Raw genomic sequence first — 27,839 nt, 5'->3', positions numbered from 1 at the left:
CCATTGTGCATTCTGGTCGGTTTCTCCCACAAAGATCAATTTCCTTCGAAAAGTTCTACATCCGGAGAAGAGAATATAAACGCAGAAAGGAATGAGGTTTCCACGGACGGGAATGGTTTCTCGCGGGAGATCGGTCTTGAATAGTACGTTCTGTGCGAAGCTAAAAAGCGAAATTTCCGACATTATAGAAATCGCTCTTCGCAATCGGGTTCGAAACGTTGCAGTTCCCGAGCGATGTAAATTTGTGCGGAACAGGTTTACAAAACGTGTAATTAGAAAAAAGGATCGACGCGAGATGCGCGATCACGATTCCAGAACGAGATATAATTACACCGGGCTTAGTTAGAAATATTGTGGTTCGTATACCGGTCAGGCGTTCAGAAATCACCAACTATGTGCACTCGCCAAGTGCTAAACCGTTCTTTCTTTACGAATAATGTGTTCATCCTATCTGTGTCAATGGTGACAGCAAAGCACAGAGTAATAACATTGCTTGATAGATGACAATAATTTTTCAATTGACACTACAATGATGAGTAGTAATGTTGCAAAGCATACGCTCGAAAGTTCGTCCGTCGAAAAGTGTAACACGATACAGAATTGGATAACATCGGTGAGACACAGTATGAATGCAATGAGAAAACCTTTTTTCAATTAATTTTGAATGAAACTTTTACTAAGAACATCATTTGTGACATTTTTCTGAGTCAAACGAGACCAAACATGACACAACATAAATTCGGAGCATATTTTGTTTCCTCAATTGACGATTCAGAGAACGAACCCATCTCCAATTTTGGGTGTTGTTGGTAAATGTTTTATAAAAGAATGATTTAGCAACAAAAAAGTTTTATTTTGTGTACTTGGCTATATATTTCGACGTCAAGTCAATAATTAATTCCAGTCGCAAATTTTCCTCATATAGGCATCAAAAGGGGCATTATTACCGTAAAATGGAAGCGATGTTTAATAAAAAGCATTAATAAAAGCAGATTTTTTTCCGAATGCATGTTAGAAAATTGACAAGATTAATGATAAATCATTCAATTTCTTATAACTGAAATATGAATTTCTTTTCAAAACAAAACGGAGTAGAAAGGATTCCGGTTTTGTTCGAATACCGAATCCTGAGATTTTTGTTTTCATTAAAATAATGACCCAACTTGCGTTAGGTACTACAAAAAATAGTTACATCAGACTCATCAAATGTTCCCCTCCACGGAAATCTTTAGTAAAAGGCGAAAGATTTATACGTGATTTGAAGGGAAACCAGAGTGAAGACTTAGTCATCGCACTGCCTAGATATAGCCATGCGCTTACATTTTCACCAGCGAGAAACGTGCGCCATCTAGCGGAGGGAAATCTTCAGCGTTTCTCTCCTAAAGCGAGCAACGGTTTCGCGAGGCTTAGAATCAGGATAAGGGACACAATTATTGCGAGGGTGCCAATTACTGTGCCTATATTACTTATACTTATTTCTAAATTCTGAAAAATCGTTCGTACGCTGAATGTTAACACCGGAAGGCTCGCTATAACCACCAAAAAATCGTGGAGATATTTTTCTCAAAGTTGTTTTAAACGCGGCTGACAAAACAGCAGACATTTTGAAAGGTCCGTTGACACGTCGATGGTTAGTTTGGTAAGCAGATCGTAGGAACGTTTCGCGACGACGAAGGAATATTTCAACGGTACGAACAGAATTAACAAGGACCACATGTCGCGGTTTATCCTCGCGATCTGGGTTCAGTAAACAGTAGCACCGTGAGTGCTTAAATAATTTCGTCTGCGCATTCTTCATTCAAGGTGTCAACACGATGACGAACTGGTCGTTCGTCGTACTCGTAAATTTCGCGCGCGAAAACGCGGTGGTTTGTTTATCCTTGCAGCGTTCGATGCACGGCTTAACCGTTTCACGACGTGCAATCAGAGTTCGAGGGTGAACGCGATCGTTCTCAAATAATTGCAACATATGTGCTCACAATGAAAGGTATTTTTCTCAGAACTCCGCGTTTAACGAGGCTATAAAGATCTCGGGCAAAAAATATCACCGGCAATCGACATAGATCGTACGAGTCCAGTGATGAGAAATACCTTTACAATGACGCTATTCTTGCAAACATTTTATATTCCATTTCATACCATCGACAATTTTCGCTCATTGCGACCGATATGAGTCGATGTACCTACTGTGAAAAACTCTTAACGAAAGAATTAGTTGAAAGATAGTATTATTTATTAGTTATAAATAGACTACGGATCTTTATGCAAAATAAACATTTTCGACTGTAGTGCGGTATGACCCACACAAATTTATCAGCTGTGATTTTGAGGGGAACCCTGAGTACACATCAAATTTCAATGGCGGATCTTCATTCATTTTTGAGATATTAATATTTCGTTATATATATATATGAATCATCTATATACAAATATTTAATTACTAACTCTGGCGATTGTCACATTCGGCAATTTAACATTAAACGTCTCGGATTAATTTGATCAAACGAAGCAGTCGAACTATACCTATGTATTTATGAGTCCAAGGTCATTTCCACAGGTACAACACTGTGATGTTAAAAATATATGGTGCCATTGAAAAATCATCGATGGCTTTCAAAAGACCATGAAAACGACAATAATCAGAACATTCTTTTGCATCGCTTTTAACAGTACAACTTGTCTCTCGAACATTTTCTTAATGTGATATAGAAAGTATGCAACATAAATCAGAATTTTTTAACAATAAAAATGTCTGTGCATGGTACACTGTATATCGTACAATTTAATAAGACAATAGGATAAACGGCAACAGAGCTAAGAACATTTTTATGAGAAACACAAAAAAATTTTTTTGCATCACGAAAGAATACTAATGGATGGACTGGCAGCGCGATGGCAAATAAGATCTCACCAAAAGGTGCATAAATCGCGAGAGGTTATTTTAGTTCACACCCTCCCCGGGATCTGTGACTATATTTCATGTGATAAATTACATTATTCGAGGGTCAATGCGATCGTTTTTTTGTAATGATGGCATATGCCGCCGAATGAAACTGCTGTTTCGCGGTAGTCCACATTTATCGCTGCCATAAACGAGGTTACTGTAGACGCCGGGCATTCTTTCCGGCGAAACGGAAATTAACGAGGCAACGAATTGACTGTAAATTACAACGGAAAATGTTTTTTCACAAAATGTCTTCACTGATGGCTCCGCTGCCAAACAACTTTTTTTCTGTGGCGAAAGTCATAAAAAGTGACGAATGGACTGTGGGTTTTATGCACTTGCGATCGAACTGAGCAGGCGAAAACCCGACTCTTTCAAAGATGAAGACAGTTTAAAAATGTTATTTCGAAAGTGATGTAAGTCCATTTGTTTTTAAAATGCGATATCATATAATTTGTATATTTGCACAGTGATTCCTCTATATACATACTTTGTGTATGTCGCCAAGGCCTGGCTGATAAACGTCGCGGAATTATCCCCACCAGTCATCACCCGACTTCGCATTGGCCACACTAACCTGACCCACTTACATAAAATTTTAAAAGACCCTCCCCCCGTATGCTCCCGATGTAATACACCACTTTCAATTGAACATCTCATCCTACAATGCCCTCTTTTCTCCTTCCAAAGAAGACGCTTGGCTATCCCCAACAATTTAAGTGATTGTTTCAATGTTAAGTCGAATATAGACCAAGTCTTAAAATTTCTAAAATCCACAAAAATTTTTCACACATTGTAATATTGTATACATATAACAAGTACAAAATTTGTTCTCCTCAGTATACTTATAAGTGACTTATATGTTAAGTACAAAGATATAATAATGTAACATTATGATATAATATCTGTGGTCGCTAATGACCTAGTTGTTGATGCGACCTGTATAAATAAATAAATTAAAAAAAAAAAAAAAAAAAAGACCCGTGTTGTTGACATATATCGAGAATTCACTAGTATTTGATATTTGTATCTTTTTTTATCAACCACGAATGGACTTGCACCAGTTTCGAAATAAACGGTCCATATTACAAGATCACCAGAATATACAATATGTTATATAATAATAATATATAAATCGTATGTATTTTAAATAGATTAAAATGGAATTGCTGTTGATAATAACAGAAATAATCTTGAATCAAGAGGTAAAGGTACCTCAGCAATGGAAAATAATATTCGGCAAACAAGATGTGACGACGGTCGAGTCAGTTTATTTTAAATGGCGAGCACATCTGGAGAACTGTAGTGCTCGGGGGTTACAACTGCGAAAGTGAAGTCGTTGAAGTGCGAAGAACGGGCAAAGCCGGGTAAACGCTCAATCTTCGTGAGCGAAGGTGCTTTCGTTCGCTGTGCGGCGCAAAAAGACGAATGTTGTGACAACCGATCTTTTACAAGTGATTCCAGTGACTCCGCGCCGGGACGCAACAGCGTACAATTCTCTGTTGAGTGTACACACCCGTACTCGCGTGAAGTTAAAGCACCGATCACGTAACTTCCTAACCAGCCGTTTCCTCTGGCACACGAGCAGCCTACTTTGCAACTAAGTGGTAACTACAGAAGTCGAATCGCACGTTTACATGTAGCTACGCATCGGTATCAACAAAGTCGTAACATTTTAGAGCGGCCGTAATCACTGTGATTTACCCGGATCGTTATCCCGCGAAGTGCGTCACCCTGCGAACATATTCTTTTCGGCGTGACGGCCCCGAAGATGCACAAAGATGCGACCGGTGAAAATCATTTTCCTATCATTTTCTACCTTTCCCGTGCAATCTCGCTTGATTATCCGACTTCCTTGTAATTTTCGATAAACTGTCGATCGTACCTAGCCAGCGTCGTTGCAGGTCTATTTCAGACATTCGTTGATGTTAACATCCTTCTGGTTTTATTAAATTATAGTCTGCTACCGCGAGCCTAAAGGATGTTTCTCATGCAACATTTAATTACACGATTAGGCTAGAATTAAGAGATTTATAGTGTCCAGTTTCCGCACAAGAAACGAGCAACATTTCGTTTCGTTGCTGTCATTTTACTGCAAATTAATTAATTTCCCAAAGATTCGCGTCTGTACGCGCAAAACACGATGCTGCGCCATCGGCTGCAACCCTCGTAAAGAATGCACTCATTTGATTTTTAAGGCACAGTTTCGTTTGCGTACACGCAACGCTATCGATTGCGACCTCCATAAAGAACGAACGCATGAATACATTTTGATTTCAAAATGTCAAGGCAACGTCAAGTTAAAGGACACATACATACGTGCACGGCGAAGCGATAAATCAAGCCGCTTGTCGTTTTACGATTCGATGTAAACATCGTAGTGTCGATGTTGCATTACTCCGAAAAGTGACGAAGCCCTTGAAAAGACGAGGAACGCGATTGTTGTTGCGGTGTGGTGCGTGTCCGTGGAACAGGACACGATCCGCACACACGCGCACGAATTATGCACCGTGTTCCAACGGTTCACGAGGGGTCAAAGTCAACTGGTTCCTACCCCATATTCAGCGTGCAACGAATACCCGAGCGTAATTGCGTCACCGTTTCATCGTGATCTCGCGCGCGGTCACCATTTATTATCTGTCGGCCTGCTGAAAGCGCGAATAACCGTGCGGCAAGCGCAGCATGCGTGTCCCACGACCAAGATTATTATTTTTCCTTGCCCTAACCATTTACGCGTCACGATATTTTCTTCGAACATTTTCATTTTCTCCCTCGCAAAATGGTTGGTGCCATTCGATTTAAGTCAAATAGTTTGGTTTTGGTTTCATAGATTTTATTCTACGACTATGCAAATTATACAAATTTTTCCATGGGAAATGAGTGAACAATTATTCTTTTATTATTACAGCAAAGCAATCCCGTCCAGCAAGCCTTGCGGCGGGCAAGGGCGCCCACCGATGCCCGCGGGCATAGCTGAGGGCAATGCGACGTCAACGGGAAAAATATTTATAATTATTTTCTGATATGACTGTCAGGATAGTTCGTACAGGATCAACTTCAAATTTTGAGAGAATCTTCAGAAAACATGCCGCCATCGCATGAACCAAAGACTTGTAGTATACTGATTGTTAGAATTCCTCAAAAAGAGGTTCAAGTCGAATATTTAAAAAGCTATCGTCTTCTCACGAGCATCCTGTGGGATCAGGACCCCCAGACCAAATGTATGTAGGAGATCGGGAAGAACGGGAGGGTTCCGTGGGTGAAACCACACGACAATGGAAAGGCTGAGGATGTTTGAGCGAAAATGCTTAGGAGCATGCAATAAAATCTACAGAAACAAACACACAAACTGGCAACACTACATAAACAATACAACCCTATATAACACGGCCGACATCCCCAGAATAGACTCATTCATAATAAAATTAACCAGAGACTACCACAGCAAGTTACCCCACATAGAAAACAACATCACAAAAGACCTTGCGCACCCCGACATAACCACCACACAACAACAATTACACACAGGCTACCTCCCCCCTCAAGCCTTCACTTTTTGCGACACAAACGGTCTTATTCAAGACCACAACAACGTCCCAATAATTTACCACTGGCGCCGCAACAAAGCCAACAAAAGACTGGCTCTAACCTACAACGAGTACACGGAACACCCCGAAAAATTCAAATTTTCAACCTCACTACCACACCGCGACCGCAACAACTTCGACCGACTACGTTTTAAAAAATACTGGTGGCTCAATGACAGCAGTCACCACATAAGGGCTCTTCGTAGCCGCAAAAACACCGCCCACAGCTCACACCAAACTTCATAATCACCTCCTTACCCGTGCGGAAAAGGGAAGGGAGCACCCTGTATATAGCCCTAATATAAGTTGTACATAGCCGTTAGTTTAAGTTGTACATAGTTGTTATTATTGACATTTATTCTCTGTTAACCTAGTATGTAGGATAGTTAGTAAGGATTAGTATCTAGACCGACAATGGGGTTTTCACCCTGCTACGCGAGCAGGATTTTTTTTTCCCCATCTCATAAAAAAAAAAAAAAAGTAAGCACACCAAAGAGCTACCTAAGTGCAATACCATAGCATAATATAGTCCAATAACCCCTAACCTTAAACAAACCGATTATATAGGAGAGTTGCAATCGCGTAACCAATTATATAACCAACCCGTAGAAATAATGGTTAAGTTTTCTGTATGTTTATTAGAGGTACCAATAGCATAAGACACTGTACATAGTTAAACCAATAAACATATTTTCAAAAAAAAAAAAAAGGTTCCGTGGGTGAGCGCGTTAGTCGATCGGCTACCACCAGTGAGGTCGCGGGTTCGATTCCCGCGGCGGGCGGCTGTGCCCTCATTTTTCCCGAGATCCTACAATCCTAATTGTTAATGGAAGTCACTGTACACAAAGGGCCTAGCCGAATAAGATGGTCAAAACTGCCCTTAGACGTTTTTCAATAATTAATGAACCATTCGAAAGCTGACCAAGAAAAACCCCTCTGAGCGAAATTTCAACCCCCTATCTTGCTCGTGAGGGTAGTTACAGGGTAAATTAGATTTTGAGCTTTTCCGTGCATTTTCCGCACTCTGATGCTTCCGAAAATTCTGAAAAAAATGTGGCATATTTTGGATCCTAAGACAGATTTTTGAGAATTTTTTCAGATTTTTTGGATGCAAACTGTGGTCGTAAAAAATGAAAAACCTCAAAAAAATCGGAAAAATGCAGGTTTCTCAAAAATATGAAAACATGCTATTGAGCTGTTTAGTGCCCCAATAAAGTACCATAACAGGCAGTGTCCTCAATTTTTTTTAGATTTTTTGTTGTGGGAAGTCTCTGTCAAAAACAAGAAAAACCGAATTTTTTCGACGTTTCTGCTATTAGGAGGAAAGTTACACTTGTTGATTTTATCGCAAGTATATATTAAGGCATTTTTAACGTTATTACATTGAAACAAGTAAGTGTTTGACCTCAGAAATATGTTTTAAGAGAAAAATAAATTCTATTTCGTGCGCTATATACCAGAATGTTCGCAACGTTTACAACATCGCCGGTTGGCCGAGCAGTCAAGGTGTCGGACTACGGAGCGGAAACGCTGGGTTCGAATCCCGTCGAGGGTAAAGTTTTTTTTTTCCATACATCCTCTTTATTTTTTCAATTTTTTATTACATGGTTTATTCATGTGATTTTAACAATATTTTTTAAATGTTTTTAAAAAATATTGAGGTAACATTTTTAACTAACTTTTATTTATATTACTCCGATTTGACTTCGAATTTAATGATATTATTTTCTTGGATTAGGTAATAAATTAATATTTATATTATTGTGTTCGTCCACGATTTCCGCCAGATGTAGAAATTGCTTGCGAAAATTGGTAAGATTCCGTGAAAAGAATTTTTAAATCTACTTCTGTCATTTCCGGAAAATCCAGAGTATCTACCGAGGATACTGTTTGAAATGGAGTCGTTTTGCAGTTCCAATTATGTCCAATTTCTGGAAAGGTTTCGTTGTCTACTTGTTTGTGTGGAAGCTGGTACTTTTGACCTTGTATACTATACATTGCCTCTACAACCCAATGAATTTTCGTGACTTTTCGGGAATAATTCGACACTTTCGTCGAAAGTTGAGAACGATTACCTTTTAAAGCAGGCATGAGAACTCTAAAACCAAGACCTGTTAAATGAGATGTAACATCTCGAAAACCTCTGTCGACAACACAAAAGTCTCCCCTCTTCATGATGGTTTTCAATCAAGTAACTATAAACGGAAATACATCCTCATGTACGTTACAATAAAGAGGAATGGCTAAGGCTTATTTGTACCTGATACCCCACTTTAAAAATAGTGGTAGTATGTAGCCCTTTTCTTTCAATTGGACAAAAACCAATACTTTGCTGCGTGTTATTTATTCAGAGTTCTTCTCATTTCCTCCCTAATTTATGAAGACGCAAGGCTTAGAAACCAGATTAATGAATTTTAATATTAAGAATGTTAGAGAGGACCGTAATGAAGATCATATACAATTAGAGAATCGAGGAAGTGATAGATACTCTAAAACTATATTTACATATATTTTATTCAAAAACGTTTCTTAAATATTTTTAAAACATTAAAAAAATATTTTAAAAATCACATGAATAAACCATGTAATAAAAAATTGAAAAAATAAAGAGGATGTATGGAAAAAAAAAACTTTACCCTCGACGGGATTCGAACCCAGCGTTTCCGCTCCGTAGTCCGACACCTTGACTGCTCGGCCAACCGGCGATGTTGTAAACGTTGCGAACATTCTGGTATATAGCGCACGAAATAGAATTTATTTTTCTCTTAAAACATATTTCTGAGGTCAAACACTTACTTGTTTCAATGTAATAACGTTAAAAATGCCTTAATATATACTTGCGATAAAATCAACAAGTGTAACTTTCCTCCTAATAGCAGAAACGTCGAAAAAATTCGGTTTTTCTTGTTTTTGACAGAGACTTCCCACAACAAAAAATCTAAAAAAAATTGAGGACACTGCCTGTTATGGTACTTTATTGGGGCACTAAACAGCTCAATAGCATGTTTTCATATTTTTGAGAAACCTGCATTTTTCCGATTTTTTTGAGGTTTTTCATTTTTCACGACCACAGTTTGCATCCAAAAAATCTGAAAAAATTCTCAAAAATCTGTCTTAGGATCCAAAATATGCCACATTTTTTTCAGAATTTTCGGAAGCATCAGAGTGCGGAAAATGCACGGAAAAGCTCAAAATCTAATTTACCCTGTAACTACCCTCACGAGCAAGATAGGGGGTTGAAATTTGGCTCAGAGGGGTTTTTCTTGGTCAGCTTTCGAATGGTTCATTAATTATTGAAAAACGTCTAAGGGCAGTTTTGACCATCTTATTCGGCTAGGCCCTTTCTCGCAAAGAAAATTCGAGTTTTCAATTGTACCGCACTTTGTGAATTTTGCAAAGCGTTATCGCTACAGTGATTTCTCTATGTCGCGAAGGCCTGGATGATAAACGTCGCGGAATTATCCCCACTGCCGCGGAAGTATACTCCGTAAGGGGCCTCGGACGCCGTGTAGTGTAAACATAACACGGCTCGGCTATGTCTCCTGGACGATACATGACGCTGACAAGACCCGTGTTATTGACATATACCGAGATGTCACTGTACTCCGAATACTCCGAACTGTTACAGTTCGGACCGCGGCGCACAGTGGTCCAAATCGAGAAATTCAGTGACTTTTTGTTATAACATTTGTACCATAAGAGTTATCGGGATGAAATTTGCACTAAAATTCATTAAACAAATAGTCAATTTGAACTAAAGAAAAATTAATATTTTTTAAATTTGTTAAACAATAATTTCTTATTAATTTTCATTGATATTTTTCACTAAAAAAAAAAAATTGTTTAAATACAATCTTCCAAACCATTTTTTCTTTCTAAGTGTGTATTTTATATTTGTTTCACACATGCAATGTTTAATGAATTGGGAAAAATGTAAATTTGAGGAGTCGGGTAAGGTAAAAACGTCACATAACTGTGTCAAAAGATATTTTTTATAATAATTGATAATATTTGTAATATTGTATATAATATAAAATAATATAGTAACATTTTTGTAAATCTTTTGCGATAAAAATGTGATAACAATGATGGTTTTATAATATAATAATAATAACATGAAATATGAAAAAATAATATTTGTTTATACTTTGTCAGTCTTCATTCTCAAATGGTTTTGTCTAGCATTATTTTTTATAGTCCATCCATTTCAAAGCCTGCCTTTTCTATTATTTAATTATTAATAATTCAGCTTCTGGTTCTAAATTTTGTATTCTTTTCTTACATGATTTCACTCGCATTGCTGACATGTGCGGGTCCGATGTCAATAAAAGTCTATAAATACATCTTCATTTGTTAATATTCTGTCTGATTTTCTTGTATGTTTGCATCTAAATTGTTTAAAGTCTTTGTGACGTGTTTCTTGAGCCTCCTCCGATAATTGTCCGATTGGTAATAATGCGTGTTTTATTACATCTGCACCATGCATTAATAACTTATGGACTGAAGCAGGCATGGGATACCAATCATAATCGTAACATTGTCAGTATTAAACTGCTATAATTTGCAAAGGCGGAAGAGTGCGGAAATAATTTTTATACCATCATATAGAGGAAGGTGTACTGAAAATAGTCCAATTTGTTAGAAACTGGGACTTCCTGGGACTTTAAAGATATCTCTTACCGAATATAAAAAATTTTTTTAATTTTCTCCATTTAGTCCAGCATTAACTTTTAATACATTGTGCAGACTAATTAATAATGTAAGACACGATTTCTTATCGCAAAAATCTGCTCTTTAATTTAAAAAAAAAGCGCGAGAAAATATTAAATAGGAACGTCAGGGCATCGCATCAAAGTGAAGCAATTTTTCTCGTGAAAAATACTCTTCTTAAAATGTCCAACTTTCAATATTTATTACAACTATAATATTTAATAAATTGTACTAATTTCTCCATTTCCGAGGTCTATGGACATTTGGGAAGCAATGTTCATTGATCAGGTATCGATACATGAAAGTTCATTTTCGGGCCAAAAGTCACTGAATTTCTCGATTTGGACCACTGTGCGGCGCCAAGAGTGAGCAATCACACTCTTATTATATACATATATGTCCATCGTACGCGTGGATGCAACCGCAGCCACGGTGCAGGGTTTCCGCGAGGCGATCGGACGCGAGTTGCATACGCAACGGGCCGGCCGCAAAGAGTCTCGCAGGTGCATTTACCAGTGTATCGTCGTTTACAGCGAACTTATCGTAAATAATGGTCTCGTTAGAAAGAAACTACTTAATGGAGAGCGCAATTTCGCGGTGCCACCACGCACCAGACCGCCTCGGCAGGCTGTTTTACGCCTAGGTGAGAAAACTTTACGACTCGACGCAACGGTGCTCGTTTTGCTCGCGGATAAGAGATTTATTATTACCATAAAATCTGTCTGGTATGTGTACCACATTGCAACCGGGTCGTCACGTAAAGATTCCAGGCGAACGCGGGCTCCCCTCGCTTCCATATAATCATTAGCCGGAATCTGTCGTTTTGCGCCGCGAACTGCTACAGTTTTCGCTATTAGGACACTAATAAGGTGACGGCGGACGTTTATGCGGACGCATAACTATATAGGAAATAGGCAAAGACATGGGACCTCGATGCAAATTCGTTTGATCATTACAGAGGGTTCTAGAAAACGATTTTGTCCTACATACTTTGCGTCCTGCGTGTAGGTACACGGGGTGTCTCAATTATTAGTGGATGATCGAATAAAATGTAAAGACTGGAAACATAATTAGGTTGAAAGGAGTAAACATTGTGGTGAGCGACAAGCTTTTCTCGAGGACACATTTTTCGAGGTTTCACGGTCATTAATGTTTTTTCTAAATGGGACTGTACGTTTTTATTACTGTCACGTAATGACCACAGTCAACGCGAATCGAATCACCATTATGTTTTCCATGCGATCTTGGATACCGAAGATTAATAACCATACAATCCAGAAATAACGGATGTAGAAAAAAAAATGGTAAAAATATCAAGCCACAGTTATAACTTAATCAGTTATACTGTATTCACCATTATTTGTAACGACTTGTTGCCACTTATTAGGTGGCTCGAATATAATACATCATAATATAATACATCACCGCAATTTGTTCCCATAAGTGGAAATTATTATATTTTATGATCCGAGTTAATAACTTGCTTTGTATAGTTTGAATTGTGAAAAAAAGTAGAAATTGCTTTTTACAACTTTTTCATTTAGACTTGTAACGTTAAGAAATGTATTTTGTAGATTCACATAAATTGTATGGCTGAAAATTTCATCGAAATTAATTAATTAAAAAATGTTTTCGGCTTATTATTGCTGTTTTATTCTAACGTTTGACAACTTTCACCATATAAAATCGTAGTGTATAACTCGTAAACCAATTGATCAATTTCAAAGATCATAACTTACACGGATCTACAAAACACATTTTTATAATTTTTGTTACTAGCCCAAGTAAACATTTTTATGAAGTAAATGTTTCTTTGCCACTGTTTTTTTTTTAAGTAGAATATGGAAATGATGATAGGGAACCTATGGTAATTTAAATGATCTAGACAGTGTACCCACTTTTCTCGTTCGATAATTTCTCGTACGGAAAGACTTTCCTTTGCGATCATTTAGATATCAGATAAGATCTGCATAGTTGCTGAGCAGTTCGACTTTATGGGAACCTGCTTAGTTAGTATGATATAAAAGTTAAGAAAATGCTCTGGAACCATTAAGATACTACGCAAGTGATCGGGATTCCAATTCACAGTAAATTTCGACCAACCGAAGACAACTACGGATACCTAAACACCACTAAAAGTTAGAATAAAAAGATAAAAATTACAAAATTGAATTTATTTAGAATTCTGGCATTTTTTATAACTATATGTGCTCGAACGAGGATATTTATTTAATAATTTCTAATGAAAGCGTCATTGTGATTTCGATTATTGTAAAGACAGAATTTTTTAAATAGCCTCTGCACGACTAAAATATACGATTTTATTTAATAATATTATAATTATTAATGAAACTTTGTACGATGTGGAAAAAGAAATGTACAAAACATTATACAGCAACAGCATTTAATAAAATACTGATGAAACAAGTGAAACGATAAGTAATTATATTAGGGGTACCCATAAGTAATCAATTATTTGATTAGGAAGCGTAAACACGTATTCTATTACAGTTTTCGATAAAGCAGCCTGTGTTCCAAATATTCTAAAAAGTATAATTTCTTTACTACCATGTACTAAAATGGCGGCGCCCGTACCTTCCGATGATCGTATTCATCATTGCACACTTTTTCATTTTCATGCGGGATTTAATGCAACGGTAACAACAAAGAAAATTTGCGATGTTTATGAAGATGTATTGAAAGTCAACAAGTGTCAACATTGGTTCAGAAGGCTGGTGATTATAATCTCACTGACAGGCCTCGAAGTTGAATTTGATAATGATACCCTAAACTTTTTAGTGGAAGCTGATCCAAAATTCAGAATACCATATCAGTAAATCTGAAAAGTGTATCAGTATAAAATCTAAAGTATTAGGACCTTGAATAAGTTCTCGCTGTTTCTTTTACAAAATAAAAGCTTTTACCCAATGTCCTTGCTTCTGGATCATTCCTCAAACTTTTAAACGTTATGAAACAGTTAACTCATCTACTTGTAATGTTTTTCCAAGTTCTGCTAGCGTCTGACATCGGTCTTGATCGAGTAATTCCTCCAACTTTTCGTCTTCAAATTTTTTCGGTGCGCCAAAACGTTCTTTATCCTCAAGTTCAAAATCATTATTTTTGAAGCGTCGAAACCAGTCTCTGCATGTCGTATCCGACAAAGCATTGTCACCATAAGTCTCAACAAGAATTCTATGTGCTTCAGCTGCAGATTTCTTTTGAATAAAGTAGTGCAATAAAATTCCCCGCAAATACACTTTATTTGGCACAAAAGTAGACATTTTCAGAACTAAGAAAAAATTACTTTGTTTACACTAAAGTGAACTACCATACACTGAAATTTAAGGTTAGATACACTACTGCCTTGCATGTGTGTTACCATTCGAAATTCCACGAACGGGGTACTGCTACTGTCATTTTTGAAGAAACAGCGAGAACTTATTCAAGGTCCTAATATATCAGAAAAGATGCCGGTACATTACAACTTTTTGCAGTTCGAAATGATATTTCATTTATTGCCCATTAAACTATTTCTGCAAAACCGACCGACACGCCGCACGTAGGCGACATCACGATTTAATTTCTTCTGAATTATGTAAATGACAGTTTTCCCCCGGTGCAAAGCGTAGATTGGGTACAATTAAGAGTGGACAGGGAAATTTCAATTATTCCTCGGGTGTGCAATACTTCGGCGAGAAAATAAAGGGCATCTATAATTCAATCTTTCGTTGGGAAATTATACTCGTTTTATGGTCACCGTGGTTTTATACGTATTCGTTTACCTTCATCAATATTCCATTATTACGTTCCTCTCTCTGTCCTCGCGTCCTACCCCGCACCGCCCCACCGCGCCGCTCGATCCCGATTGCAGGAAGAAACGTTAAAAGAGCCCCGATCACGTTGTTAATCCGTCGGATCGTTCTCTCGTCGCTCTGCACAATTTCCACGATTATCAGGAAACTGGAATACCCGTCCGAGCCGCGATGATCAGTTGCTACAAACGATCCGTCACCGCTCCGGTAACCTCGCGTTACCGGAACGATTAAACGACATTTCCTCGAGCGAACTTTCATTAAGTCGAGGTTATCCTAGAAAGAAAACGCTCGGGGTTCGCGCGTTGCTCCTTTGCTCCGAGGTTCCGAACGGACACCATTTATCTCCGGATCAGTTTTTCCTCGGACAAGGATAAGCGAACGATTCTTTCAATTCCAGGTAACGCCGCGACCTGCCACATTTCGAAAAACCTGCCAGCACCCGCGGAGTCGCGCTCACGCTTCTTTCATTTTAATTTTTAACACGGCGTAACACTTGACACTTGCGAACGCAAGCGACTACCCGTTTCAGCGACATTTAACATACAGCAGAGACGGGCAAAAAGCATTTCAAAACATATTCGAATGACAAGTGTTACGTCATTGCAAAATATTTCGACCGAATGGATGAATCGATTGTGACAAATACTTTGGCATGTTGTGGTGTTTTAAAATCCTTTCGAAGTTTTTAAGTTGAAGGTCATCCGAAGGCCATGTCACAGCACACATATGAATGTATTTTTTTTTTTACTAGCTAAGCGAGGTAACACGAAAATATACATAGTTGTTTAAAAAAGAACATCGATGACCTCGAAAACTACGAGAAAAAATAACCTCTGCGGGATTACACATAAAAAGTTGTTTGCTTTGTCAAAATTAAAGAATATATTCTGGGGGTCGCAGTTAAGTGAGACACCCGGTATACACAATTATTACGATACTCAGGTACACTAGGCGTAATGAATTTAAACAATTATACTGTCCAGCATTAAGTTTGCCTTTCGGTAATTGGTTGGCGAAAATTTATTGTGAAGTGCTAATATAAAACTGATTAATATACGAAACTAAAATTAAATTTACATGTATATGGAGTTATAATCATTTATTGAGAACGTAAGATGTTAAAATAAGTATCATTTAATCGCATTAATATAGTCGATACAGTTAATTGTTTTCAGATTTATGCCGCTCCGTTAAGATTTTATCCTCCGTAATTAATGTTTCAATATTGTAGCGTAAAATTGATTTACGCGAATGCGTTAAAGTGAATTGGGATGATGCGGTTACAAAGTCGCAATGGCCCCAATAACGACGTCGAGTTAGAAAGCCACTTTTAATTTGTATATGACATATTACATTTTTAATTTATTGCCTCAGCCTAAATATACCCTTCATCTCATTCATTACAGTTTAATTATAGTTAATGCTTAATTCTATATTCATACTTCATGCAATAACAATATTGCATATTTTATTAGTAAAATTCATTATCCTGTGAGGTGATCCCGGTATAATATAAGTTGCATTAAGGGAAATCAAACTGCAATCTAGATATTGATTAATATAGTTTTTACATACTTAAACGGGGTCTAAGGGATGCAGGTTGTTATCGTTTAATATGTATACATAATTGAAAGGAGCTTATAAAGGAAGCAACCGCGATCTGTCATTTGCAATTAAAATCTTTATATAGCTCAGGGTTTTAAATATTTGTGGACTTAGATTTTTTAATATTTTTTAATTTAACCCTAACCTAACCCTCACCAACCTCCTCGCGGCTCCGCTCATTGAACGATGTATCAGTACATACCAATATGGCGGCGTCCTTACCTATCAAAACCGCTTAAAGTCGCTCAACTTTAAACACGCATAACTTTTGAATCAGTGAATTCCTAACATTAAAACTTGGATTTTTGGCATTTTCTCGTCAAGATCTACAGGATTATATATAAAAAAAGTTAAAAATTTCTGGGTTGCCAAGGTGAAATTGAACCATGTATTGGTTAGGAAATGAATATATTTATTTATTTGCACGTCATATTAATAAATGACTGAAAATTCAGACTTGGAGAATGAATGAATAAACTGGACAAATCATGATGAAATAAGGAATTGAAAAATTCTAAATAAATAGTGCGTTGGAGATCTAAAGAAGTCCGCGAATCTAAACCGCGCAACGCAGAAATGTCGAATGGTTACATTGTGTCATTCGATAATACGAAACTAATTATAGTAATTACAGAAAGCAATTATGAGCAAGAATGAGGGAACCAATTATGCTTAATTGATAGCAGGTTGAGCTTTTTGTTGTGTCGTATTTCGTTGGAATAGTAAAAGGGGGGAAAATTACGCTTATTCCAAGGAGCGTTTATCTTCTCGCAAAACTTGTTTTCGTAAGGATAATTCAGTAATCGCGGCTGAATTATTCACGATAAATATAATTAAGTGATTCAACATCAAAATGTCGGTCATTTTAATCGTCCCAAAGCTGCCAAAATAATAAACAAATTTTAATATTATAATTTGTAATGCGGAATTTTATTCTCTTTGTACAATTAATATATTTGTCAATGTACTCCAGATATTCTGATAAATTTTTATCAGACAACGAAAACAAAAAACAAGATACTCCCGTTACTTGTTTAGTAAAATGTAAAATGTTGTATATTTAACACTTACATAAAATTACTTTTCGTTGAAGTAACTTATTTCGATGAATGAGTAATATGAAAATGCGCAATATTAAAATCAAAATATCTCCCAAAGTAATAGTTTTTCGACCTAAATAGGTTAATACAGTTTTATTCAGAATACCGAGATGCAGATCGAATAATGCGTAAAAAATTATATGATTCCATTAAAAAAATGAAAGATGACCTTCATGTGTCTTTCATGCGTGCACTCACAAACAAAATAGCGGCTTGTGGTTACAATTGTGCTGATAGAGTGTAGAATTTTAAGGTCTGATCAGTTCTCCCGCTCCCGCTAAAAAAAAATGATAATCATCACGCTTCTAAAATATCAACACGAAAAATTGTAATAAGCATTATAGTGTAAAATTGAACAATTTTCAGTCAAATACGATGGAATACTTTTTTAGACGTTCTACTATGTGTTAATTTAGTAGGTTGATGCAATTGTCCCCATCAATCATATAGAATTCAAGCGAGGCCGCATTCGTCTTAAGATCGAGTTTCGAACAGGTGAGTTTTGACGAAGCACATGAGCGCGTTTTCTGATGACAGGACAGGACCACCTCTAACAATGTCTTCTTCACTCTAAATTAACCGGGAAACCGAGCGGAGGACGCCGGAGGTCGTATATTTGTTAGCGAAGTTGCACACGTGCCCGGCAAATTTTGTGGAGTCCGTGGTATATCTATTCTAGTCATTTCGGCCGGCCATTCCTGCACGCGTCTGTGACTCTGATAATTGAATAGGCGACCGCTCTGTCTCCGCCTTTTCCCGCGGGTTTTACTCATGACGAGACGAACCGGAGCATTCGGTTCCTTCGCTCGATTTCGAAGGTAATTCACCAGTTAACTGGGCCGAGGCAATGCTCGAGGTTATTGTTCCCCTTTCGCAATTAACCGGGTAATGGGAAGCAATTTCCGATTTGCCGGCCCGAGAAAAGCTTCGGCACTGTTTTTTTTTCTATGGCCTCAGCATTTTATCAGATGTTTCATGCGAAAAGAAAATTTTAAGACTATTCTCAGTAACTTTTGCCTTGTATACTTTACACCCTAATCGCAAATAATTGCATGAAAGGATAATAAATCACACATTTTTATTCCACACTTTAAATCAACATATTACGTTTCATTTATAACGTGACATCATAAAGAAATACATCTGACAACACAGACAATAATAAATTAATGAAGGTGCACCCTGACGAACATATGAGGGTTAATTGGGGTGTGTAATACAGGGTGTCCCGAAAATTTTGTACTTCCTTGAAAGGAGTGATTCCTCAGGCTGTATGAAGTAACTTTTTCCTTTGCGAAAATCTTCTCCGCGGCTTTATTGAGGAGTTATTAACGATAAACACGGACCAATCAGAGCGCGGCTATAGCACAGGGATCCTGCCTCGGCTGTAGCTCCCGCTGAACGTGCCGTTGGGATTGGCTGAGTCAGAATCCGCCTGCTGTATCCGCGCTCTGATTGGTCCGCGTTTTTCGTTAATAACTCCTTAACAAAGCCGCGGAGAATATTTTCGTAAAGGAAAAAGTTATTTCAAATCGCGCCAGGAGTCACTCCTTCCAAGGAAATACAACAATTTTGGGACACTGTGTATACGGGCAGTGTTATATTGTTCTCAATTTACTAAAATTAATCTGAGATAAAATCATTTAGAACTCTATTGAAATATTGAACAGGAATACGTTTCTTTTTTACTTTATAATAAATGAACCTCATTTTATATCGACATTAAAAAATTTCGTGGACTACAGCCTAGAACAGCGAGAACAGAGGACGCGCGAGCTTAAGATAGAGTGGAATGCGGACTGTCATCGTTTGAAATAGAAGATGGTAGTTTGTCCGCGATGTCTTCCCGTTTATTTTTCCGCAGTTAGTCCACGCATTGTCAAAACACAGCAATCAAAATGCGAAGACCTAATGGGCTCGAAGAGCATCAGGTTGTACAATACGCAGTCGGTTTTATTCATTGAAGTCTTTCAGTCTATTGATTAATGAGTCACGTCTTTATAATTTCGTATGCATAAACACAAAATGGATGTTCGAATTCGTTTGAATTTATTAGAGAAGTTATGATTTAAAAATTCCAATTCATGTCTGTTCAATAGAGTGAACATTTAAACGGAAAATTTGTTAAAGATTTTAAAGGAATTATATAGAATTTATAAGTACTTATAGAAAAAATATCAAGAGAACAGATAAATAACTAACATCAGAAATTCAATAAGGCGAATTAGAACAAGATCGATACACCTTCTAGCGATCAATGAAGCGTGCATAATGTAATTGTCGAAGTGATTCTGCAGATTTCGGTCATCGCCAATCGACAGAATAATTAATGATTGCTTTAGAATTCTTGACGCGGTGTAAGTAGGTATGTGCATTCCTGCTGTCGTGTTGTCGGTCGGCGTCTATGACGTGCTTTCCTGAGCAATTAATAAATTGCAGTTCACTGAATGATCATGATTAGAAACGCGTGACGGTCTGTGAAAGCTAATCTAGCGACCATTTCACGCTCATGTTTGATAAACTCGGACAGTAGTCTGCAGCTGTCATGCTTTTTGATCGTGCATTATAAAGTCGACGAAATTGCCATTATATAAACATAAATAAATAAATAAATAAATAAATAAATAATAATAATGCGTATGTGTTATCAATTTGAACAGTTACATTATTAAAACGTTCCATTCATATTAATGCTTATTATAATGTTTTAATAAATTTTATAATTATGCTCACTTTGATCGAGAAATTCTGTATAGAAAATATTCTGTTTATTATGTCCCTACACTTGCAGTTCAATGACAGAACTGGTTAATTGCAATAATGCTGACTTTGATCGAGACATTTTATTTAAAAAAAATTATGTATGTATGGAGAAAAATTATGTTTATTTCACGTTACTTCTACAAATCGGACACGTAACAGCGCAATACTTTCCGAGACGACTATGTCTGGCCCCCGGAGGCCAATGTGTTCTTCTCAGAAGAATCGAACGAAGTAAAAGAACCAAGTCAAATATAGCAAACGGTTCGCATAGTTCGTATAGCACGGTCGATGTCCGAAACGAGATGATTTACGGTGGCCTGATCGCGATACGGTCATTTGGTAGAGCTCTACGAGGCGGCAGCGAACAGAGGCTAATCGAATTAACGAATTAATTGCGTTATTAGACGCCGCAGGGATCAGCCTATACTCTCGCGCATGCTAATAATCGTAAATCATAGGATTGAATTTTGAATACCGATTCCTGAACCCGGCCCATGGCGGCTCGGACGAGCCACGCGCTCGATTTGCTTCTTTTTTTCGAGAGCTGCCCGATTTATCGTTACACGCTAATCCCGAGGTGTTAATCGTTTCATAGGCTTCGTCTATCGTCTATTTCAGGGGATTTAGCTAGACGGTGCACGGTGACATTTTTCTTTTCTAATTCTGCGAGGTCAGTGACACGTGATTCTGCCGCTAACTTTCAGGAAACAGTTGCTTAAGCGTTTCTCGCGCCCCTACCGAAAGATACAGATCGAAATGTCGTGTCAACAGATACACAGATAAATTATTTCAGGCGCAGAATTAGTTTTACAACATTTCTCTAATTTTATTTTAAAAGAAACATACAGAGAATCAAAAAAGCATTTAATTTAATTTATTTCAATTTTAATTTGAGTTAATTTCGTAAGAGCAAATAGTGCAACCACAAATCTAGAATACTGCTTTCGCGAGGCAGTGGCCATTTTCCCTTAAAAGATATTTTTACACGATGTAAAAATGCTGCAAATCGATCGTCCCTAAAAATTTTCATTTTCCTGGCGAATAAAACTGCCTCCTCTTTACGACGACCCTTTAAAAATTTATTTACGATATTTTCCCGTTTGTCTTGTGGAATTAACATGAGGAATCAGTTCGGTCGTGTAAAGCCCTCATGGTTATACTACTGTTTTGGCGACACACATCGTTCATTCATTTTTAATTCTATGGTAGTCTCGGTCAAACAGTGTCGTTTATTATTGAAATAAATAAAAATAGGATAGGAAGAGTTAGATATCTAATTAAGTTGTGTTTTCTGTACAATGGCATGTTAGATAACAGATAATAAACAAGCTTCGCAGGTTATCTGGAAGATGGTACAACGGTTCAGATTACAGACTTGATAGATTTCGTTAAATTTGTCTAACGAGACGCGTACTTCTATCATGGATCTCTGAAAGAAGTTTTCAACAAATTATGTATTTAATACAGACTTAGTACAGACATACGTGGGATTATTAAACAAAATATTAAAATCGTAACTGTTCATGAATTCGATGCATCAAGTAATCCACTTTTCGTAAAGTGTCCAAATATTTGTGTAACAACTTTCTGTTCAAAATGTATCGTACAACTAAATGTTATTGATAGGAAGAAATTGTGAATGTACTTAAAATCTGAAGTAAATAATTTATTTTATAGACGAAGCACGACAATTTCTAAATTATTTCCTCCTATATATAAGAACAATTATAATGATAGTATAGCATCGGAATATTAGTGCGAGGTAACATGCGTTGCAATTTTTGTAGGAATATGAGGACGAGTCACTTTGCCCGGTACCTGCAGCGATAAAGTACGATTGTACGTCCCGAGGCGGCGTTTCTACGAAAGATTATTTATTCGTTCGAATAATTTTCACTCGACACGACGCACAGTGTGTCGAGTATATGGGAATTCGGGAAAAAAGTCATAACTCTTGAATTATGAAATTTTCGAGTAAAGTACCTTAATACTTTTTGAAATAAAATGCAAAGGCGAATCGATTGGTATATAAAAAAAATTTTTTTTTTAATTGCGATAACTCTTATGTTTTAATAAATTCTTATGTTTTTTTACTGCATAAAACGTAGTTTACAATTTTAACGAAAATTAAAAAAAAAAGTACAATACTGTATACATTACTTATTCAAATCTTCACAAGGAGGAATTAAAACTTAGGAATCCTTAAGAGAATTCCTTTATTTTACCTAGAAATAAATAAAATGAATAAATTAATTAATTAATAAATTAACATAGATAATATGTTATTAAATAATATGTGTACGTACTATACTACTTCAGCTTCACTATCATCAGAACAAGTGTTTCAGTTGGAATCTGATAAGTAGGATGTTTCATTTAATAATAAATAGTCTCTTATATCTGCAAAATCCTTTTTTTCTTTTTTCGTATGTTTTTTTTTTATAATGGGCAATAATTGGATCCGACTCCAGTAGAAGACGATTTAATAGGTCTTTATTTGAATTTTCTCTTGATGTCTTGCGGGTATTATGTTCCCGAAAATATTTTATATTTTTATGTTGAGCCTCTAGAGCTTCTTCGGATAATTTGCCAATAGGAACAATTGTATTTTTAATAATTTCAACTGCATGGAAAAGTAATTTATGCGTAGTTACCGGCATCACATACCAATTATAATGTTTTAAATATAATTCTCTAGCTTCTTGAATTATTTCTTGGAATTTAATAATATTTATATTTTCTCCGCTTGAGCAAATGTGAGCAGATTTAAACCAATGCGAAATTAAAGTTTAATGTGCCACCAATTACTGTAAAAAAATTCACGGGTGTACTTTGATGTACTTTTTTTAAAACTCTAATCAAAGTTGATAAATGTTAAACATAAAAAATTAGGACAAACTGCGATAATTTAAAAAAACTTTTTGGGAGATTGAAGGTCTAATAATGCTAAACACACCCTGTAAAAATCAAATTAAAAAACCAAATAGCTTGCGAGGGACGCATGTTTTCAAAAATGCGCGGAATTTGACAGTGAAGTTTCAGCCTCAATTTTAATAACAAATTGATGTATTCAGTTAAAATTTAAGGCAGTTTTAGAAACTACGTTTTGTTACGAACATTTTAGGATACATAAATTTGCAGATCTTACACTTTGATTTTCGGACTTTTTTCCATTGGACGACACACTGTGCGACGGTGGGCCGAGGATCGTTTTATTTGTCAGACTAATCGCGTCGCAGACACGAACAGAAAAAAAAAAAGAAAGGATTCAACGAGTTTGGTATTACGGGCATACTCGGGGCCTCGAAGAGTAATCTGTCTCGGGCGTCGAGATTCGAGAGCCTCGGGGACCAAGCCAGACAGACATACTCGCATCCCGTTTCGTCTTGTTTAGCGGTGTCTCGAAAGGACGAACTTAGAGGTTCCCCTGGTCCCGGTGGTGGCGGTTCGTGGCTCGTGGGTGACCAGTGGGCGTTCGAGGAATGCCCCTAAATAATCCTGAAGGAGGATCCACCTCCCGAGTGTTCGGTCCACCTAGCGTTTACCCTTTTTTGGGGTTCTCAAATTTTCGTCCGGGTTCCCCATGGGAAAATGATAGGGAAACCTGGCCGGGACAGTGACGTCTCATTTTAAGAAGCCCTCTCTGCCCGAAGATTTATAAGGGCCTGCCTCTGTTCGACAATTTCTTTCTCTTTATTTCTCCCCCCCGTTTTTCTCGACGGACAGTCCGACATAACGGTATCTTTCGGGGACCTCGTCTCGCGATCCTTCCTGATCATTTTTCTCGAATTCGCGCAATTACAAATCTCGTTTAAACAAATTGTTTTTAATCATTTCAACAAATCTCGTTTCAGATTATCAGTCGACAATGTTCGCGTTATTATTCGAGCCGGGGAACTACTTCGTTTAACAATTTGATCAACGTACGGATAATTGTCCTTGAAATATATTATCTGATACATTGCTTTTTTTTTAGTATTGTAACGGAGGATATTTCATAATTGTTGATATCACCGGTTTATAATTGTTCTTCTTGAACGAATTACGTTTCTCTGGCAATATCTATTTTTAAGCAAGGATACAAACGAAATTGAATTCTATTTCAATTTAATTGCTACAAAAACGCTCTGCTCAATTTCTATTGTCACTTGAAAGTTTCATATTCGTTTTAATCCTAATACTGGAAAGCATTTTCTGCATTTGAGATTAAAACGAGTAGACCAGATACAAAATAGAAAAGACATTTGAAGAATTTCAAAATGTATTATTTTCCCCTAATCGGAATTGTTAATACAGACGATTTTAAAAATCTGCAGTCTGGTGATGAGTGAGCGAATGTATTTGTTACGGTGTCTGAAGTTTGGCCATTCAAAGGGACGACCGCCTGAATTCGACCAAATTCCTCAATGAAGCGTAACACGATATTAATTGGCAAATAAAAAAAAAAAAATATTGCGATCACGTAAGATCGGTGGTTAAAATGTTCGAAGAAAGAGAAGTAAACAGTGGAAGGCGGTGTTTTGTGGAGGCTGGGATCAACTCGCTAATTGGGATTCACGGAGCAGCCGAATGGCACAGAACAGAATGGCGAGGTTAAGAACCACTGAAAGTCCGCGAGCAATGTATCTTCTCGCGTGGTAGACACTGACATCGTATTTCGTTTGGTTTACGAGCGCGGTTTCTTTTGACATGGTAACACGAAAATACACGATGCATACTCGATCCGACGCTAGTTTAACCTTAGACACGTCTAACAGCGTAATTCTCTGAGCACGCCTGTTACACTCCACCGCCGTTGTTTGTGATTTATGCGAACGAGCGACAGAGCATGCCTCCCCCCGAAACACGGTGTCCAAAACACGGGAGAAACGGTATTTCCGAAAGTGTAATCGATAGCTGACAGTGTAATTAGCTGATGGTACGCGATCGTTTGAAAGAACATTTTATTTGGCTGCTGTTTTCAGTAATTGACGCAAACCGTTTATGCCATCGTAATATGAACCTCGAACGAGTATGATGGCGCAATAGGGTTAGAGTGAACGTGTAGTTCATATGTCCACGGTTTATTTACGAAAAGCAATATAAGAATGATTACACAAACACAATAATATAGCGAAATAATATTAATGATAGTACACGAGAACAACAAGCTCTACGCTCAACAACGAAAACGTGAAATAATATTAATGATGGTACATGGGAACAACTATCTCTTGTATTTCCAACACGCTGAACAATAAGTAACATAACGCAGCAGACAGTATGCGAAGCGACGCGCTGCGGTGGGCCCTAATACTATTCGCGGCGCGAATTATAATCTACTCACAGAATATGTCGGTAAAATGTACTGTAAATGTACTAACCTGTCCTGTATATGGTACGATAGGTGTAAATGGGTTAACTCTTTCCGCTGAAATATTGTGTCAGACTTGTGACGAAGATTTCGAAGAGGATCTACTAAATATGTACGTTGTTAATTTCCTTGGAACTGAATTAAAATTCTATTTTGTCGTTGCCAATATTGTCTAGCCATTGGAGAACATGCGAGTGCAATAGACACAAAATTTTCTTCTTCTAGGAAATTACGAACGACGAAGAATCGTATCGCAAGGGGTTAATTAACGAAAGTAGCAATAAGGAATTTCTGTGACAAACGTAAAATCAGCAGGCGACTCGGAACCGTCTGATTGGTAACGTTCATCTACAGACTAGGACGAGGCAGAGTAAAATTGTTCAGCAGGACTTTCGGTCCTTCGCTTTCGATCTACGAGCCCCGGTGTGCTTGGGTCCTCGAAGCACGAAAGGTCGTCTATCATAATATTTGTGCCCGTGTCGGCGCGGCTTGAATTATGATGTAACGAGTAGCCGCCACGAACGGATGGAAGGAGTGGAAGAAGGTCTCGCGGCAGTTCGCGTGTCTTTGTTCGTTCGTGTACGCGCGACGAAAAGAGAAAAGCGAAAAGAGAGAAAGATCGAGGGAAACGGGACGGGCCACTCGGTAAGTACGAGCCTGATGTACGACGGGTCGGACAGAGCGGGCGGCGTGTCCGATTTTAACGAGAATCCAGCCAGATTAGAGCCTGATAAACTATCGACGTCCGAGGTTAATCGCGTCCTGATCCTTCACCTTCGAAGAATTAATATTCCCCAGCTGGTTTGCCATTGATTTTTATAATCAATTCTTTGACAACCGTCGCGCCGTAAATTGTCGCAGAACAATTTCGGCTGAAGCTGAAACTAATTCATTCGATGCAGGACTTGTTTATTAGTCAATCAAAAAGGTCCCTGTGTACACTTCGATACGAGACAACCCAATTAAAATGAGCTCGAACGACTTGAGATTTTTTGAGATATTAGGACCGATTTGCCAGCCGGAAAAATCAATTTCCTATACCACTACTTTATGCATAGTTTATGGTCAAAGATGGACGTATTACATGTACTGCAACTCATAGAAACGGACCATACTAAGGAATGCTAAAATATCACAAATTAAATTAGTTTTTTTTTTTAAAGCTAATGTGAGTAATTTGTTTTTTGCAGAACAATCTTTGGAAAAATTGCTATTCGTCGGAATTCCAGAGGAAATACTAAAAGTTGATTTTCAGGACATTTTGATGTGGGTCTGTGTTGAACATTTTGAAAATACTACACTATATTAAGAATGTTTAAATTTGGAAAATTTCATCGAAATCGTGAGAAACTGCAATTTCCGCCATTTTTAAACATTTGCGGCTCATTGCTGCGTCAGCCGATGTGGATGGATCGGAGTTAAATAAATTTTTATGTATGATAAATAAAATCTTTACAAATAAAATTGATTTAAGTATTAATTATTGCTGAGCTCTTACTGCTGTTCGTATGCTTAGGACATAAAATGTTAATCGTCAGAATATTTGAAGAATATAAATAATCTTGTTTCATGTCGTGATAAAATAAATCTTTCCAGACCGTAATACGTATATTTTATAAACTTCCTGTAATTCGAGTCTCATTAGATAATTAAAGGATACTCGAATTTGTATTAGCAAATCAAGTTCATGTAAGTATTTCGTGGATCTACAGAGTGTTAGGCCTCTTGCCATTGCATTCAAATTAAGACGATCACGTATTTTATGTAAAATGAGTATTAATAATATACACGAGCATTCCGTTTACCTGAAGCAGGAATAACTCCCCACAGCTTCGAGGCGTGAAGCATATTATTGTCGAAAAAATAAAAGCCACGAGAGGGTCTTTCCACGTTTCTGAACCTGCTTGACCCGAAATATAAATCGCGTGGGTATCGCTCAAGGGCCATTTTTATACCAGTTTC

At 37.3% G+C, this 27,839-nt stretch overlaps 1 protein-coding gene and 1 non-coding gene across 2 annotated transcripts in view; both read right to left on the bottom strand.

Moving 5' to 3' along the window:
* Nucleotides 1-27,839, bottom strand: part of LOC143353716 (uncharacterized) — a 224,093-nt gene that overhangs the window by 4,957 nt on the left and 191,297 nt on the right. The gene's annotated exons all lie outside the window — the stretch shown is intronic.
* LOC143353900 (U5 spliceosomal RNA) lies at nucleotides 1,157-1,278 on the bottom strand. Its single transcript, XR_013082230.1, has one exon. It is a non-coding gene; the product is annotated as a U5 spliceosomal RNA (small nuclear RNA).

The sequence above is a fragment of the Halictus rubicundus genome, chromosome 4 (assembly GCF_050948215.1).
Source record: "Halictus rubicundus isolate RS-2024b chromosome 4, iyHalRubi1_principal, whole genome shotgun sequence".
NCBI lineage: Eukaryota > Metazoa > Arthropoda > Insecta > Hymenoptera > Halictidae > Halictus > Halictus rubicundus.
The sequence above is the reverse complement of the archived record's forward strand: the minus strand, read 5'-3'. Positions and strand labels throughout refer to the sequence as shown.